We start from the raw sequence: 16,214 nt of genomic DNA on the forward strand, positions 1-16,214 counted from the left end.
TTATGTTACATAAGATTGTAATGCCTGTGTTTCAAGGAGATACTTATTCTTGCTAGATTTAAAGAAGAAAGCTGTCATGTTGTTAGCTGCCTATGGAAAGGGCTTTGTGGCAAGGAGCCTAGGGTGGACACCAATCAACGATGAACTGAATGCTCCCAACAGTCATATAAGCTAAGAAATGGAGTCTTCCCCAACTGAGTTTCAGAGGAGAACCCAGCCCTGGCTAACATATTGATTGTAGCCTTTCAGAGGAACCAGCTTAGATATACCTGGACCCCTGACCCACAGAAGCTCTGAGATAAATATGTTTCTTGAAGCTACTGAATTTGTGCTAATATTGTTCTGTAGCAGTAGATAACTCAGTGAGTATGATATAGAGGCACAGATAACTAGGAGCTCTCACCAGACAAAGATACTTTAAACTCAGTATGTCCAAGTCTGAGCTTGTTACCTTCCACCAGTTTTATCCTGTGTCTCTTTCTTAGGGAACATTTCCAACATCCCAATCCCACCACAGCCAAATCACACACTTTGAGGTCATCCTTGACTCTTCATAACCCCTGTCCAAATTGGTTCCCAATTCCTATTGATTCTTTCCCCCAAGTGACTCGACTCAGTTCCCTCCTTTTCCTTCTCCTTCCTTCCTGCATCTCTACCTTAGTTTAGGTTTCGATATTTCCAGCCTGAACAACTATAGTAGTCTCTTGACTTACCTCCTCTCCTCCAATCTAAACCTCTTTCCAATCTGTTATCTATATTTTCTCCAGATTTTTATTTTTTAATGCCAAGCTGGACATGTAATTCCCCTAATAATGAGCATTGAATGGCTTTCAATTTTCTTCAGGGTGAAATATAAAGATCTCACCATGGCATGCAAAGTCCTACCCCTGATAACCTCTCCAACCCTCCTTCTGCTTCTTTCCTTGGTTATCCTTCCCTTCAAGAATCACATGCCACTTCTGAGCAGCCTTCCTCAACCCTTACTCCCCTAGGCTGAGTTCCTAGAATCCCTAGGATATACCTCATTATGGGTAGAATTAATTGACTTGTTACTGCCTGAAATTTTCTAGCAGATTATAAGCTTTTTAAGAGCAGGGACTATGTCTGATTCCCCACCGTATCTCCAGCTACTGTTGATGAGTCAGGCTTATAGTCAGGATGTGGTAAGTGCTTGTTGCATGCATACATGTATACATGAATGAATGAATGAATGAATGAGTGAATATGCGAAAGCTACGTCTGTGCACTAGTTCTCCAGGCACTTTGCCACCTCTTCTAATAAACCTCCCCAAAATAGTTCTCCTGCCTTTCTGAGTGTGAACCTCCTTCCTCTTCACATCTGTCACTTTAAGTGTGATTCTGCAGAATTTGGAAGAGAACACGTAATGAGCTGCCTGGTTTTCTGGGTTGTTAGTTTTATTTTCTTTCTGTCTCTGTCTCTGAATCTCTCTTTCTCTCTTTCTTTCCTTTCTTTCAAGTGACGATGCCCTGCATCATTGTCATGGGTAAACTTTTCAGAAATTTGGTCTGTAAATGAAATTTTGCTGCAAAAAGAGTTGTTTCCTTTGCTGATCTTACTGCAACTTATGTTATCTCAAATATTAAAGGAAAGAAAAAGAAATAGTACAAAATGTCTGTTATTTTACATCCCCTAGTAGTTCTGCTTTATTTTCCTTCCCAGTATTCCATCAGTTGTTTTGACAAGGGCAGTCATTTGGCCTGTCAAAATAACCCTTGGTTTTATCTTTTACTGGGAAAGTTTTCTTTCTTCTCTTTTAGACCAAATGCTTTAAAGAATAGTGGTTTCTTCAACTGTTCAATGAGAATAACAATACCTACATTATAGAATTGTACTGTGGAAAGACTCATGTACTCATTCATTAGATACAGAAAGTACAGACCTGGGCCAGATGCTGTGCTAGAGAGACATGTTCCCTCATAGAGCAGTGTTAGATGCCAAGTGCAGAGAGTCAGGGGCATGGTGGGTACCTTGCATACTAAATAGTATCATCCTTTTTCTTTTCTCTCTTCCCCTCTCCTTCTTCTCCTCCCCATGACAGGCTCTGGAACTAGGCAGACCTGAAATTCAATTCTGGGTATGCCCTTGCCAAGTGATCTCGGACTTAAACTCTCCAAGCCTGTGGCTTCATCTATAAAATGGACATAATACCCAGCTCACAGGGTTGTTGAAAGAGTTGAGTAAGATAAAGCAGGTGAAGCACTAGACAGTGAGCCTGTATGCCTAAGTCCACAATAAACATCAGATGCTGCTCTAACAGCTGTGAGAATCATGTTATTTTGCCCCTCTGGGCTATTTTATATTGGTTCTTTTGCTATTGATCTGAGCATATTGTCTGTTTCTGTCTTCTCCTCTTTGACTTGGCTCCAGTCTTTTCTGGCCTTTCAACCAATAACACTGTTTTTTTAAGGCCCACTGTTAGTGACGGGCTCATGCACTCCTCTTCATTTCTTTAACACATCTTGCTTTCTCTTCAACATTTGGTATCTTCACCATGTGCTCTGGCATTTCACAGTATATATGGCCTTTTTTTGTTATCCCCAAGTGTCTTTGATTTGTCTCCATACTGAAATTTCCTGAGTCTGATCTATAAACTTTGAAAATCAAACAAGCTAGATAGAATTTTCTGTCAAGAAAGAGTGAATGGACTGAAGATACAGTAGGTCTCCAAGGAGTCTTTAGGGCATGACCTTTGTGCCAAACATATGAACTCTGTAGAGGTCTTATGGCTCCTCTCTGGCTTTTGGAGAGTGAGGTCGTGGGTTTTAGATGGGCTAGTTCTTATTGTAGTTGGCAATAAGCACTTGTGGAGGTGAAACAAAATAAGTTGGCTGTGGGAAATTGTAATGTTTTCCTTCCGTAGGAATAGCACACAGAGACATGTTGGAATAAGGAATGAGCCGTTAACCCCTTCTGCCCCCTGTCCCCACTCTAGCATTACAGACATTGCTTTGTCCCCCAGCAGGTGAATTTCACGTTGCTCTGTGCTGTTAGACATTCCAGGCAGCAGGCATCGTACTGCTTTGGAGTTTGCTCTGAGGCTGGTAAAGTGTGGCTGGGAAATGTAGCTAAGCTTTTAAAAGGGCATGATTTTTTAGTTCACATCTGATAATTATAGAGCCAGTGTGTCTTTCTCTTGCAGACTGGGTAATTGTACATGGGGGGTTTGGGAGGTAAGTGGGTATGTGTGCTTACACGTACCCAAGTGGCCGACTTGTTCAAATGATGCCTTCTCCATTTCAGAGCCTTAGGTGTTGGTGAGATGAGCAGAGGGTAATTTACCACTGGATCAAGCCCTAATTTCATTGTCACCATTTTGGGGTGTGTATACCAGGCCTACTCTATTTGTGTCATTTAGAACTCCAGAACAAACTGTTCTGTAAATATTACTTAAAAAATAATGTAGCACTACCACCTTCTAAAATAAACTTTAAAAGCATTTCTTTAGAGAGCTATTTTCTTCTTTTAATTTTTTTGTAAAGTTGAATTCCAGATTTTCTGAGAGTTTAAATCAAGTAGTGTCTTCTGTTACTCAACTCTTTCTTGCTTTCTTTCTTTCATTTTGGTGGTAACTTTGAAAAGTGACAGGGAAAAGAATCCTCTGTTTGGTTTCCTGTTATAATTCAGAGCTCTGTAGGTAACTATTAAAAATAGTTTTAATTATCAGATCTTTGACAAAAAATGAAATATATCTAATGCATTTGAGGCTAGCATAGTGCAGTGGTAGCAAACAGGGCATGCAGGCAGGATTAGGCAAGTTTCATTTAGCCTGCACAGAATGGTAAAGAGCCAATGTATAAAAACTTGGAGATTTCACATAAAAATTCTTGATTTTTTGGCCTCTCTTGAAAAATTGAAGCTCTGATATCTAGATAGGCATACAGTTTGCAGTCCCCACTGGCCCCTCAGCTCCCAATTTTTCCCTGACTTTGAGGCTGAATGTAGGTGCAAAACTGCACTTACACAGTGATGACATTGGAGTCCTAGAGTTCTTATGCATGGCCACCTTCTCCTTCTATGTCCCACCTTCCCATGGTGGACATTTCAGTTTGTAACCTCTGGCATAAGGAAAGGAGCCCAACTGCCTCAGCTCTGTAGTTTCTGAGGTTCATCCTTTTTGTCAGACTGGTTCTTAGGATTTTGTGATGGAGAATTAGGAGGAAAGGAGTTGGGGAGGAAGACAAAAGAGACTAGATTGAGAAGCTAAGGGTGGAACAATTTCAAGGGGAGAGGAGACTCTTGAGGAGTCAGGCATGGGAGCAGCTGTAGTATTTGAGAAGAGCAGATGGGATTTTAGTAAAGTTCAGAATTATGTGTCTATTTCATATTGCTTAAGAAAAAAATTGAGGATTAGAGTTATTTTGAAATTGCTGGACTGTGTTTATATCAGGGTTGAGTCGGGAGACAGAAACTACACTAAATATTTTAACAGAGAGAATTTAATATAAAAAAATATCAACCAGATGTTGAAGAACTGAAAAGGCAACAAGAGAACACTAAGGCATCATGGAAGCAGCAAGTGCAGGAGGCATTTGCCACTCCTAGGGTTGGAATTACTAAAATTTAGAAGCTTGGTGGAGGGGCCCTGTGAGGCTGAACTCCCATCTCCAAGATGATGGCTGGTGCTGAGGCCTCTGAGCTCAGAGGAGGGAAGCTGAGGGCCTGGTACCCAGACCTTTGAGAGATGGTACTGCCTGGTTGGTGTCATGGAGTCTGTGAGCTCAGGTGAGGGGCAGGGGCTGGGACATGGGCCTGAGGAGGAGGCAGGCTGGAACTGTGGTCCCTGAGGGACACAGTGGTTCCAGAAAGACTGCTAACTGGATTCGGCCAGCAGCTGCCACAGGAAGGAAGTGCTGCTGCTGGAGTGAAGAAGCAGGTCTAGGCCACCCACAGGAGCAGGTAGCCAGTAGGTAATAGGAAGGAACAAGCCACACCACCCCCTTCTAGCCTCATAGCTTCCATTTAGTGCCCTCTGTGGGCATAGCCTAACAGGCAGCAGCTAACAAGGTGGGAGTATGGTTCACAGAACCCCAGCCCTAACGTCATAGAGATGGTGTGGAAGGATAGGTCTGGTGCTGAGAGGTAGTAGCTTAATAACAGGCTCAGTGTCTCTTCAGCCAGTATAGCACTTTGAGACTGAACTGTGGAGGGATTCACAAACACTACACAAAAATCCATGGTTCCAATTTTAGAAATGTAATTTAAGTGAGTTTGTAATCTAGAGTTATTGTGATCTCCAGATTTCCATCTTGTGCAATACTAGTTTCCAAATTACTGATTTCTTTTTTTGTTTGTTTGTTTTTGCCAGCTGCAAGGTGTGCAGAATCCTAGTTCCGTGGCCAGGAACTGAACCTGTGCCCCCTGCAATGGAAGCGCAGAGTCCTAACCATTGGAATGCCAGGAAATTCCCTAATTACTGATTTCTTTATACTATACACCAAAGTAGTATTGTTATTAATTGTTTGTCCTTTAGTGAAGGAGTTGGCTTGTGGGCCGAATATAATTAGCTGGCTGTTTTTATAAGTCACATTTTGTTGGAATACAGCCATGCCCATTTGTTTAGCAGAAAATGTTTGCATACTCCTTCTCTAGTGTAAATTTCAGTCTTTCTTTAGTTCTGACTTAAAACAGAGGACTGTGACATGTAAGTTTAGAAAAGTCACTCTCACACTGTAAAAGTCACATACACAGGATAGGTTTTTATGTGGAAAAAAAAAAATGAAGGCATTGTCCAAGTGTGAGTGAGTGCCACCAAAATTTACCTTGGCTTTCTGAGAGAATGGACAAATATGGGTAACTTTTTGGACTTGCTGATAAAATTAAGATAACGCCATCTTTCTTGAACAGGTAATTGCTGCTTGAACAGAGTCCATCCAAATAAGACATTCCACTAGAGGCATCTTCAGAAAGAATGCAGAGTTTGGAGTCAGACTCCTAGAGGCCTGGTACCATCACATTCATGCTGCTCTGTGAGTGTGGACAAACCAGTTAACCTTGGAAGTTCATTTTCACATAGATGCCCTGAGGACTACAATTTTCACATTTATCCTTGTAGCTCCTTGTTTTGTGTCTCCCACTCTGATACTTTTCCTGAGCTCTGGCCTGTACATTTGATGGCCTCCTAGATGGCATGTTTAAGTTGTCCTACGGGTGCTTCAGACCTAACATGTCTTTGATGGACATTACTGATGACCACAAATATCTAGTTCTCCTCTACTTCTGGGCTATTTTGAACTACATCTAGGAGGACTGCAACTTCTCTGCCCTCTTGAAGTTAGGCACAGTCATATGTCTATTTCTGGCCAAAAGCTTGTGAGTGGAAGTGATGTGTCCCACTTCTGGGCCAAAGTATTTAATTGTCAAGGTATGGTATGACTCTTTAGCACTCCTTTATCCTGCTTTTGCATCAAGCAGTGTTCCAGATGGCAGAGTATCCATCAGTCTGTACCGCAGAGGGAGGTCTGTTGAAGCACGATAGACATGAAGCATGAATGAGAATTTTTGTTGTTTAAATCACTGAGATTTGGGGATTGTCAGTTACTCTAGTTTATTTTAATCTAACCTGACTAATACAGTTGTAACCAAAACTTACTATATTTCTATTCATGTCTGCTGCCTCTCTGTTCCTTAGGTCATAGGATGGCATAGCTATAAATTTACTTGCCAGGAACCTGGAAATCATGTTTTTATTTTCTGTCTTCTCTTGCTGTCAATATCTAGTCAATTATCAGGTCCCTTAGCTTCTATTTCCTTAACACCATTTGTATTATACCTATCTATTGATTCCCACTGCTATTATTTCAGGGTGTATAACCTCTCACCTGGACTACTCACTCTTTTTCTAACTACTCACTTGTTTTATAATCTTATTCCAATCTACCCCATTTCATATAGCAAACCTAAATTGGGTCATATCCCTTTGATTCTCAAAAATTTTCATGGGTTCTGTGCTGGCCCCGAGAGAAAGCAAACTCCTCAGCATGGTGGGCAAGCTTCTCCATAGTCTTCCCACTCTCCCAATGCAACCTCTGTGTGTGCTGTCCTTACTGAACCCCCTTTAATGTCCTCCACCTGGAAAGACCTTTCTGTTTGCCTGTCCATCTCTCTTTTAAGTCTTTAAGTGTTAGCTTAAGAGTTTCCTCTGTAAGCCCGTTCTGAATTTCCCAGATGCACTTAGATATTTCTTTCTTAATATTCCCTTTGTTCTTTGTACATACTTCTGTATGTAAACATATTAAATACAACTGCTTGCATGCCTGGTTCTCTTTACTAGATGGTCATCTTCTTGAGGGCAGCTTCTGAATTTTGTTTCCTCTTTGGCCCAAGTAATTAGCAGAGTATCTAGCACTTGGATAATTGTAATTGTTGATGAATGATTTACTTTAAAATAAAGAATTATTATTTTTATGAAATAAATATAGGGCAAAATAATTTAAGTTCAGTAACAAACATTACTAAGCTACCATTGTTATTCTTTTTGAGGGGAGGATGTCATGCACTTTAAGAATCAAAGACCTTATTTTTCAACACAGGCTTAGGTGACTAGAATACTTTTTAATCAGTATCAGTGAAAAGTTATTGCCATTTTTTTATTGTCATGGTCTTATGAAAGGACGAGGAATGTTAATATTGGCAAATATAAATTTTTAAAATGTTCTAGTTAGCAAGTGGAAGTTTAAAAAACACTGACACAGCCATGGAGATCACATTTTAGCCTCTAAAATATTGTTAGCAATTTCAGAAAGGGCAGCTCTTTTAATGTGCATAGTATATCTTTTTTATTCCAAGTGTTGTTATACTGAATTCTATTCCATAGAGATTTTTAGTAACATAAGAAGCCAAAATGAAATGGACAAAATGTTTCAGAAACCTCAGAAATATTGGTATCAGGTGGCCCAGTGATTCCTCCTCTGGTGTGATGTCCCTTTGGGTGGTTTTGGCCTCCCTGTATGGGGTGAGGGGTAGATCTCCAAATAATAAAGAAAGACTTTGAAAGCTGTGCGAGGTCACTTTCTTTCTCCTCTTGGCCTGGCACAGGCAACAGGCAGAGTGGGGAGTGATTCAGGGTTCCCAGCTTCCCAGAGGCTACTCAGAGCCTCCATACTCCATGACTTATGCTTACCAACTACATACCTGTATTTGCTCTACCATCTGATAATATCCCCAGGTGTGTGTGTGTGTGTGTGTGTGTGTGTGTGTGTGTGTGTGTGGAACAGGTTATCTAAGACAGTGGAATTCTTAGTATTGCTCTGATGTCCTTTTACCACTCTCACACATTCTCACACAAAAGTTCACTGCAGAACCTTCCTTCTGAGCCCTCTGGTACTTTCTGGACAATTTTCTTTATTGTTTGCTTTCTCTCCCCAAGCCTGCATCTTCTGTTTTGTATAAATGCCACATTATTTTTGAACTAGACAGCCTTCCCTCACCGCTGCAGTTCCCTAATGCCATTTTCTCTTTTACCACACAAATGATTATTTTCACAAACCAATTGTTTCCATTTTCCTGCCTCAGTTGAACCAGAGCTCTATATTTTACTTTGATAAAACACAGTAGTTTTTTCAATAGTTGCTAGTCCCTACAACTTTTTCTGGGCAATGTATGGCTAGATGCTTGCCCTTCTAGCTAGACTGTAAGCTCAATGAGGGTTCGGCTGCGCCTCTCTGTCTCAGTGTTGTGTCTCTAGGGGGTGGCATAAATAGATGTTCAGTAAAAGCTGATGAATGAATAATTGAACAAAACACATTAAAGGCAAACCTGTATTCAGACTTCATTGTTTTCAGAGACGGTAAGCTGTATCCTTGCAGTGCAGCTTGGTGCTGTTAGTGGCCTTAAGGAGAATGTGCCTGCACTTTGGCTGATGTGAGTGCGTTTCATAGACACATCCCATGAGGATTTTGTTGACACATTCAGTGAAGGTTTGTTGTACATCTCTTCACATCTGTAACAGTCACGGTGCTTAGAAGTGGAAATTCGTGTCCCTGTCCTTGAAACACCTAACAGATGAGTAGAAGGTAAAGCGTAATAACCTTTGGCACACAGTAGGCACTCAGTCATTGCTGAATGAATGACCCACCATTACAAGGGCACCATGGGATCAACTGATGTTCCATTGATGAAAATGCTTTAATTCCAATTTCTTATTTGCTTGGGGTTAATGGTATGAGGGGATGGCTTGATAACAGAAAAAAAGCGACTGAGAGAATAACAACTCCATTTTCATAGTAAACGCATTGTATATTGGTGTCAGGGCTCACCTTTTATTGAAGGATGGTATTTTTTCCTTGCCACTTCTTGAGGTTTTGGTGTGGAGGGGGTGAAGTGGAGGAGTGGAACTGGGAGAAGCTCCTGGTTCCTCATTCTGAGCAATGGTGCAAGCATTTACTGGAAGCAGTTATTAGGGCATTTGGGTTATAGTAATTGTGAATTTTGTGCTCAACAGACCATATGAAGGTGTGTTGCTGTCAGGCTCCCTCAGTGTGCTAATCAGGGAGGGTGGGGAGGGGGAGGGGGAGGAGGAGGGGGAGGGCCATTGGCCTGGGCAGTGGAGGCCTGATTGTGTTCAAAGGTTCAAATAGCCTGCTTAACTTAGGTTATTAAACATTCTGTAAGACCCTGGGTCCTTTCCTTATGTTAGTTTTCTTTGTTTTTTCTTCTTGCCACTTTATCCAGGAGATATGAGCAATGAAATGGTATTTATTTTACAAATGTAAAAGGATATTTTGTTTTACCTGATATTTGAAATATCCATCTCCCTCTCTCTGCCTATTTACTCTAAGTCCTAGTAACACAGGTGTAGCTGAGTTAGGAGTCAGGGATCATGCATTGTATTCTTTGGGGAAAAAAGAATGTTATATTTTGACAGAGAAGATAAGTAATCCTTTCTTTGTTGTTATTGAATTCTTCACTCTGGCATTTGAATGCAAACAACAGAATCTGCAAAGCTAATGAGGACAAGACTTTGTGAAGGAAGAAAATTTATTATTAAAAAATCCCAGTTTACAATAAGAAACAGTAATTTAATTTAGACAACTCTGTTTTGTGGCCTAAGATTTGCTGTTTGTTTATTTAGTGAACATTTCTGGTGCACTTTCTGGAAGCTGGACACTTTTGGTTCTCTAAGAGCTTACAGTCTTTTGGGGGAGAAAATCAAGTTATCTAAAAATTAAAATTCTACAGTTTGATAATTATCTATCAAGTGCTTATCACATTGCAGGCATTGGGGATGTAATAACTAGCAGGACAAAGTCCTGGCTCTCCAGGAGTTTACAGCCTAGTGGGGCAATTTTGGCCATGGAACTTCTAACCAACACAACCTGCTGTGTTTGTGTGTATGTGTGTGTGTGTGTGTGTGTGTGTGTGTGTGTGTGTCTTGGAAGGCTGTGTAAAGGAGATGGTTCCTTTAGAACAAATCAGAATAAGCCTGTTAGAGCCAGAGAGAGCATGTGGTATGAGGGGAAGAAGAAAGCGTTGTGTGGCCTGGTAGTGCTTCTAAAGGAAGGGGTGTGTTCAGCCCAAGGCCTGCATGGGGGCAGAGGGAAGATCAGGCAAAGACAGGCTGAGGGGGTTGAAATTCATCAAAGTAAATGCCCCCTTTCTTACAGAATTTATTTTTCTTTGATGAACTAAAAGAGAATCCTCATATGAGAGATAATTTTGTCATTGCACAGAAAATTGTTTCTCAGATTCTTAATGATTTTTCTCTATTCCAGTCTATTCAGTTGTGTATTTCATTTTATTCCTCTTTCTTCTATTAAGGATTGTTCTAATAAAGGTGGGATCTAGAATACATGGGTGAGTAATCACCCTCTCCTTGGCAGTATCTGATACATACCTCATAGAAGCCTTGTATTGGTTCTCCTCCCCTACTAGGGTGTAAGTCTTTTGAGAGCAGGGACCAGGGCCACTTAAACTCTGTGTCCATCATGGTGCTTGACACAGCCTGGTGGTAAGTGTGTGTTGAATGCTACAGAAGGGGACATTCAAGGGTTTGTCATGGGTCCTTTGGGAGTGTGCAGTTACGAAGTACATTTTTTTTTTTTTTTCAGAGTCCAGGCCTTTTATTTTCTTTACACCCATCATGCCACGAACTCGTAGGGAATGGGCTCCAGCAGCTCAGGCTCCTTTCCATTGGTTCTCACGGAGTGTGCTTCTCTGGGTGGAGCAGGCTGGCGCTTCAGCTGAACTGAAGTACCCTTCTGTTTGGCTTCCTTCTTTTTCTGATCATTTTCCTTCACCCGTTTCAGGAAGCTATCTCAGCTCTTAGAGTGCTTAATATGCTCAGTACGCACATTAATTCTCTTGGCAAGAATCTTGCCCTTAACTTGTTTGTTTACAATGATGCCAACAGCATGCTGGGTAACATTGTAGACTCTTCCAGTTTTGCCATGCTAACATCTGTGGGGCGTTCCTTTTTGTACAGTTCCCATTCCCTTGATATCTACAATATCACCTTTCTTGTAGATTCACATGTATGTGGCCAAAGGGACAACTCCATGTTTTCTAAAAGGCCTAGAGAACATGTAGCGGGTGCCCCTCCTCTTCCCTTTGGTGTTGGTCATTTTGACAAATTACTGGAAGATGGCGGTTCCGGCCGAAAGGCGAAGTACATTTTTAAAAGGAAACTGACACATGCTTAGCACAGTAGCTGGAATGTGGAAAATGCCTAATGACTGGTAGTTTTCGACCTATTTTAGTGAAAACTTCATCGCTCCATCATGCTATTCCCCTGTTAAAGTCTTATAGTTCTTGCATTGCTTGGTGAATACATGCTTTGTTATTATAGTATTTTATTGTATGAATTTGTTTTCCATTCTGTGATGCCAATACGTAGTATTGTTGTTTTAAAAATCAGGGTAAGAAAGGACTTGTTGCAGTATTTTTAAAAATAGTCTGGGACGTTTGAGGTAAAATGTCAGCCAGATTGCCCGGCACTTAGACTACTTGGAAGAGTTGTGTTCTGAGATGCTAGAGTGCTATGCCTCTTATGTGGAAAAAGGCAGAGCCACAGGGTCAGCACTGCAGGTTTGCAGAATGCAAATTGTCAAATGAGCAGGCTCTAAGATCCTTAACACAATCACACCCTTGCTTCCCTTTGCCACCCTGCCTCTCCAGCCAGCCTGCAGGAGTGTCTGCCTTGCTGGACAGCACTGGCTACAGATAGCACCATCACAAACCTCTGATAATGCCTTGTCCCTGAGATCTCAAACCACTTGCATGTGGTCTAGGGGTGTGCAATGCCTTGCTTAGGAAACATGTGCAATGCCTTGCTTAGGAAACATAAATAAGTGAACATGAGGTTTACCTTGTGTTTTCAAGAATCACAAATGTATAGAAACCAAGGGATTGCAATCAAGAGTGTTTCCTTGGTGGTGGAGTACTGTTCTGGAGGCTGAACAAATGACTCAGGATTGCTAACAGGGTTAGTTAGAGAAGCTTCTCAGGCATGCCCACTGGGATGCTGCTTGATGAAAGGTAGCTTGGTGATCTTAGAATGGGATGTATCTACCTTGTTCTTTTAGCTTTTTTTTGGTGAAAGGTTGATGAGCTCATAACACAAGCCATTCACAGATGGTCACTCTTATCTGTGGTGGGTGTTCTGTTCCTAACAGGTAGCTTCCTCTTTTCATGCTAACAGGAAGCTGGCTCTTTGAGGATAATCTAAAGCTCTGTACAACCTCCGCTTTTTCAAAATGGAAGGCTCAGCTCCCAGGGGCTCGGAACCAGTACATTGTTTTTAATTGGCAGAAATAGCCCCTAACCCAACAGTGATGCATTGTGTCTGTTCCCAAAATGACTTTCATTATAGGTTCCAAGAGCTCTATGCTGGCCTGGACCAGTTCACCGTAGAACAGCCTTTGTAAGATGGAAGAGGGTAGAGGCGGGTAGGGAGGAGAAGGCCTCCAAGAATAGACCTTATTCTTTAAAAATAACCATGACCTGTTACATTAAGTATTAATTGCAACTCTGTTTCAATTTTTAAATAGCATTCAGTTCTTTAAAGATTTATATGTGCTCATCTAATAAGCTCAATCAAATAAAATTTAAAACAAAGGAAAGAATAATCTACTTCTGGGTTCCATTCAGTGTGTTAAGTTAGTTTCAGAATTCCCCCCACCCCCCAAGAAGTGGGACATTTATTTTTAGGATTTACATACTTTTTTTTTTTCCTGTTGAAAACTCTGCACAGAAGTAGAACAGGTCTATCTTGAGAGGAGGGCTGTCTACTTTTAAAGTTTTCTTGTAGGCAGCAATAGGTTTTAACTTTTGTATCATATAGGGAGAAGAGGAAGCTAATATCTATAAATCTGGCTTATTGCTGAGGATAAGCTATAAAGGAAGCTGTTGAGTATTTGAAACGTATGCTTTACGATTAAAAAAAAAATTCCCTTGGTTCTCTTCTAGGCATGAGTTTGGTGCCACCTTGTGGGCAATTGTCAGACTATTATGTGTGCCATTAAAAGAAAGCTTGCCCCAAGGCAATTAATAATGCCCCCAAAATATGCTCTGTAAATTAGTTGGATTAACCCCCCCCCCCCAAACTTCAGTGATCTCTCTCTAGATTCATGCAGCTTCATCTTAGAGGCAATGTTGCTACTTAATTTCGGGAAACATTTTATTTTTCCTCAGGGATTTTGATACCCTGCTGAGGTACCAGTGTCTTATTACCTATAAAAAACATTGTTGGGGTATCTGTGTTCTTTTTCTAGGCCTTGTATTTTCACTATATTTTAACATGGTTTTCTTTCTTTCATTTTGAGCTATATATTAGGTATCTAACAAGATATATCTTCTCAGTAGTAGTATTTAATGTTGACCTTAGAGAAAAAAACAATAAAATCAAAACAGATTACCTCAAATATAATATCAGACATGTACATGAGAAATTCTTGTTAATTTACTTTAAATAAAATTTGGATGCCTTGTTTATATAGATTTGCCACATCATAGAATTTATATACTTTTAATTAATAAGAGAACAAATAAAGTATGCTGTGTGATGCTATTTTGCATAAGGATGCTACTTTTACTAAAGTCCTTTAGCATGTTCAGCAATGGTGGGGATGTGATTTTTAACCCACTTTATCACACTTCTCACAACAGCCCTCTGAGGTATCTAGAACTGATCTCCTAATCCTTATTTTGCCTGTGGAGAAGAAGGGGTGGAAGGCATGGGAGGCTCACCCTGGGTCACAAGGCCCAACCAGTGGTGGAGCAGGATTAGAACTCAGCTCTCAGGACAGCTAATCTGCTGCTCTTGTCATTAGCTGCTGCTGTCCCTATTATTTACATCACGTGCAAGAAATGAACATATCTGTGCTGATGGGAGTTTCAGAGAATCTGGGTGTTCGGCTGGGGTGGGAGCAGAGGGGATGGGGTGCGGGGAGCGGTGCAGAGGGGGAGAGAGAGAGGTAGTAAGAGAAGGATTCCTGCTGCCAGACAATGGACTTAGAAAACATCTCCTTGTTCTCTCTAAAAGGGAAATTGGACCCCATTTTTCCCATGATTAAAGCTTTTCAAAGGCTCTCTCTGCCTACATGACAAAGTCCAGACTCCTTTCTTTAAGTGGCTCTCAGCTCCTTTATGACCCAGCTCCCTGAGTTCTCCTGCCAGCCACACATCACTCCAGCAACACCAGAGTGCTCTTATTGCCCCTCCACCAATTCCTTTTCTTACCTTCCTCCCTTTGTTTTAACTGCCCTTCACCCCTGTTGCCGTGACCACCCTTTCTCCTCTGTTTTTTCTAATGAATCCAAATTATTCCATAGGGCTCAGTTCACAGGTGGCCTTCCCTGACCTTTTCCTCTCCTTCTCTAGTCTGGTTAAGGTGCTCTACCTCCGTATACTCCTATAATGCTGTGCAACTATCTGTTGTAATGTCTGTTTTCCTAATTAAACTGTGACATCCTTAAGAGAAAGTCCTGCATATTATTTACCTTTCTGCTATTAGAATTGAGCACAAGATATGACCCATATTGTCTCATCATACCTGGGAAGGACAGAATTGAGGCTAAGTTGCAGAAATCGGGGCACCAGAGATGGAACTGGGGACTCGAGGCTTCCAAAGCCTCTTTCTGCCTTTGCTGGCCTTTTGCTCCTCTTGCCCTGAGGCACTATTCTCAGGCCCTTGCCTTTGCTCTCTCCAACTCTTAGCATTCCTTTGCTCTTCTGACAGCCATGTTTTGTCCTCCCTGCAGACACAGCTTCCTTAACCTTACTGGAGAAAGTGGCCTCCAGAAGCTCCAGACTCATCCTTATAGCTTGGCAGCCTCAGGAAGAAAAGTGCTCTCTCCCCTAATATCCCTGTGGGATTTTGAGGAAGGACTTTTGTTCTGCATGGGTCATGCCGGGAATGATCACTGTGTCCTGGCACTTTGTACATGTTAGATGAATAGTTCATGTGACATTTCCCTTTGTGTCCCTCATTTCTTGCCTGTGCTAATTATAAGCTTCTTCATTCACTTTTCTTCATTTTTATGTCTCAGAAGTGATAGGATGCAAGACAGGGGCTGATTCCAAAAGTATCCCTTAACTAGAATGCAAAGGTTAGGCCGTTCTGTTTAGATAGTCATAGGTGGTGAGTCCGCCTCCTCATCTCTCCTGCATCCTCCCTGCCAGCCCCCACTAGGATTTTGGCTCAAAGAGACAAGGGGTTTGGAAAGGCAGCGCTAACTACATAGGCCACATTCCTCAATCCTCTGACACTTCTGAAAAGCGGGCTTGGATTAGATGGGGCAGGCAGAATATTTAGTTTTTCAATTATTGTGAAATATCACAAATATGTAGAAAGTGTACAAAACCTACATAGACAGCTTAATGAATCAGTATAATATACATGTAACCATCATCCAGGTCAAGAAACAGAACCTCAGAAGCCTCTGTGTTCTCCTTCTTAATCACAACCCCTGACTTCCCGCTAAATCCAACTATTACCCTGACTTCATGGCAATCTTTCCTTTATGCTTATACCCCCTAAGTATGCATCTTTAAACAGTGGAGCTAATTTGATTGTTTTTGAAGTTTATACAAATGGAATCATCTAGTCTTACTCTTTGGTGTCTGGCTTCTTTCATTCAGCATTGGGTTTGAGAAATTCATCCCTTTTTTTTGAGTAGAGCCATATTTTTCATTTTTTTGGCACCATGTGGTATTTTATTATTTAAAGATACCATCATTTTATCACTTATTTTTCCAT

The 16,214-nt window shown here is 41.2% G+C and overlaps 1 protein-coding gene and 1 pseudogene across 1 annotated transcript in view; one reads left to right on the forward strand and one right to left on the reverse strand.

Annotated features, from left to right (window-relative positions):
- Positions 1–16,214, forward strand: part of ERC2 (ELKS/RAB6-interacting/CAST family member 2) — a 913,064-nt gene that overhangs the window by 84,589 nt on the left and 812,261 nt on the right. The gene's annotated exons all lie outside the window — the stretch shown is intronic.
- Positions 11,098–11,583, reverse strand: LOC130834703 (60S ribosomal protein L21-like; annotated as a pseudogene).

The sequence above is a fragment of the Hippopotamus amphibius genome, chromosome 13, assembly GCF_030028045.1.
Source record: "Hippopotamus amphibius kiboko isolate mHipAmp2 chromosome 13, mHipAmp2.hap2, whole genome shotgun sequence".
In the NCBI taxonomy this organism is placed as follows: domain Eukaryota; kingdom Metazoa; phylum Chordata; class Mammalia; order Artiodactyla; family Hippopotamidae; genus Hippopotamus; species Hippopotamus amphibius.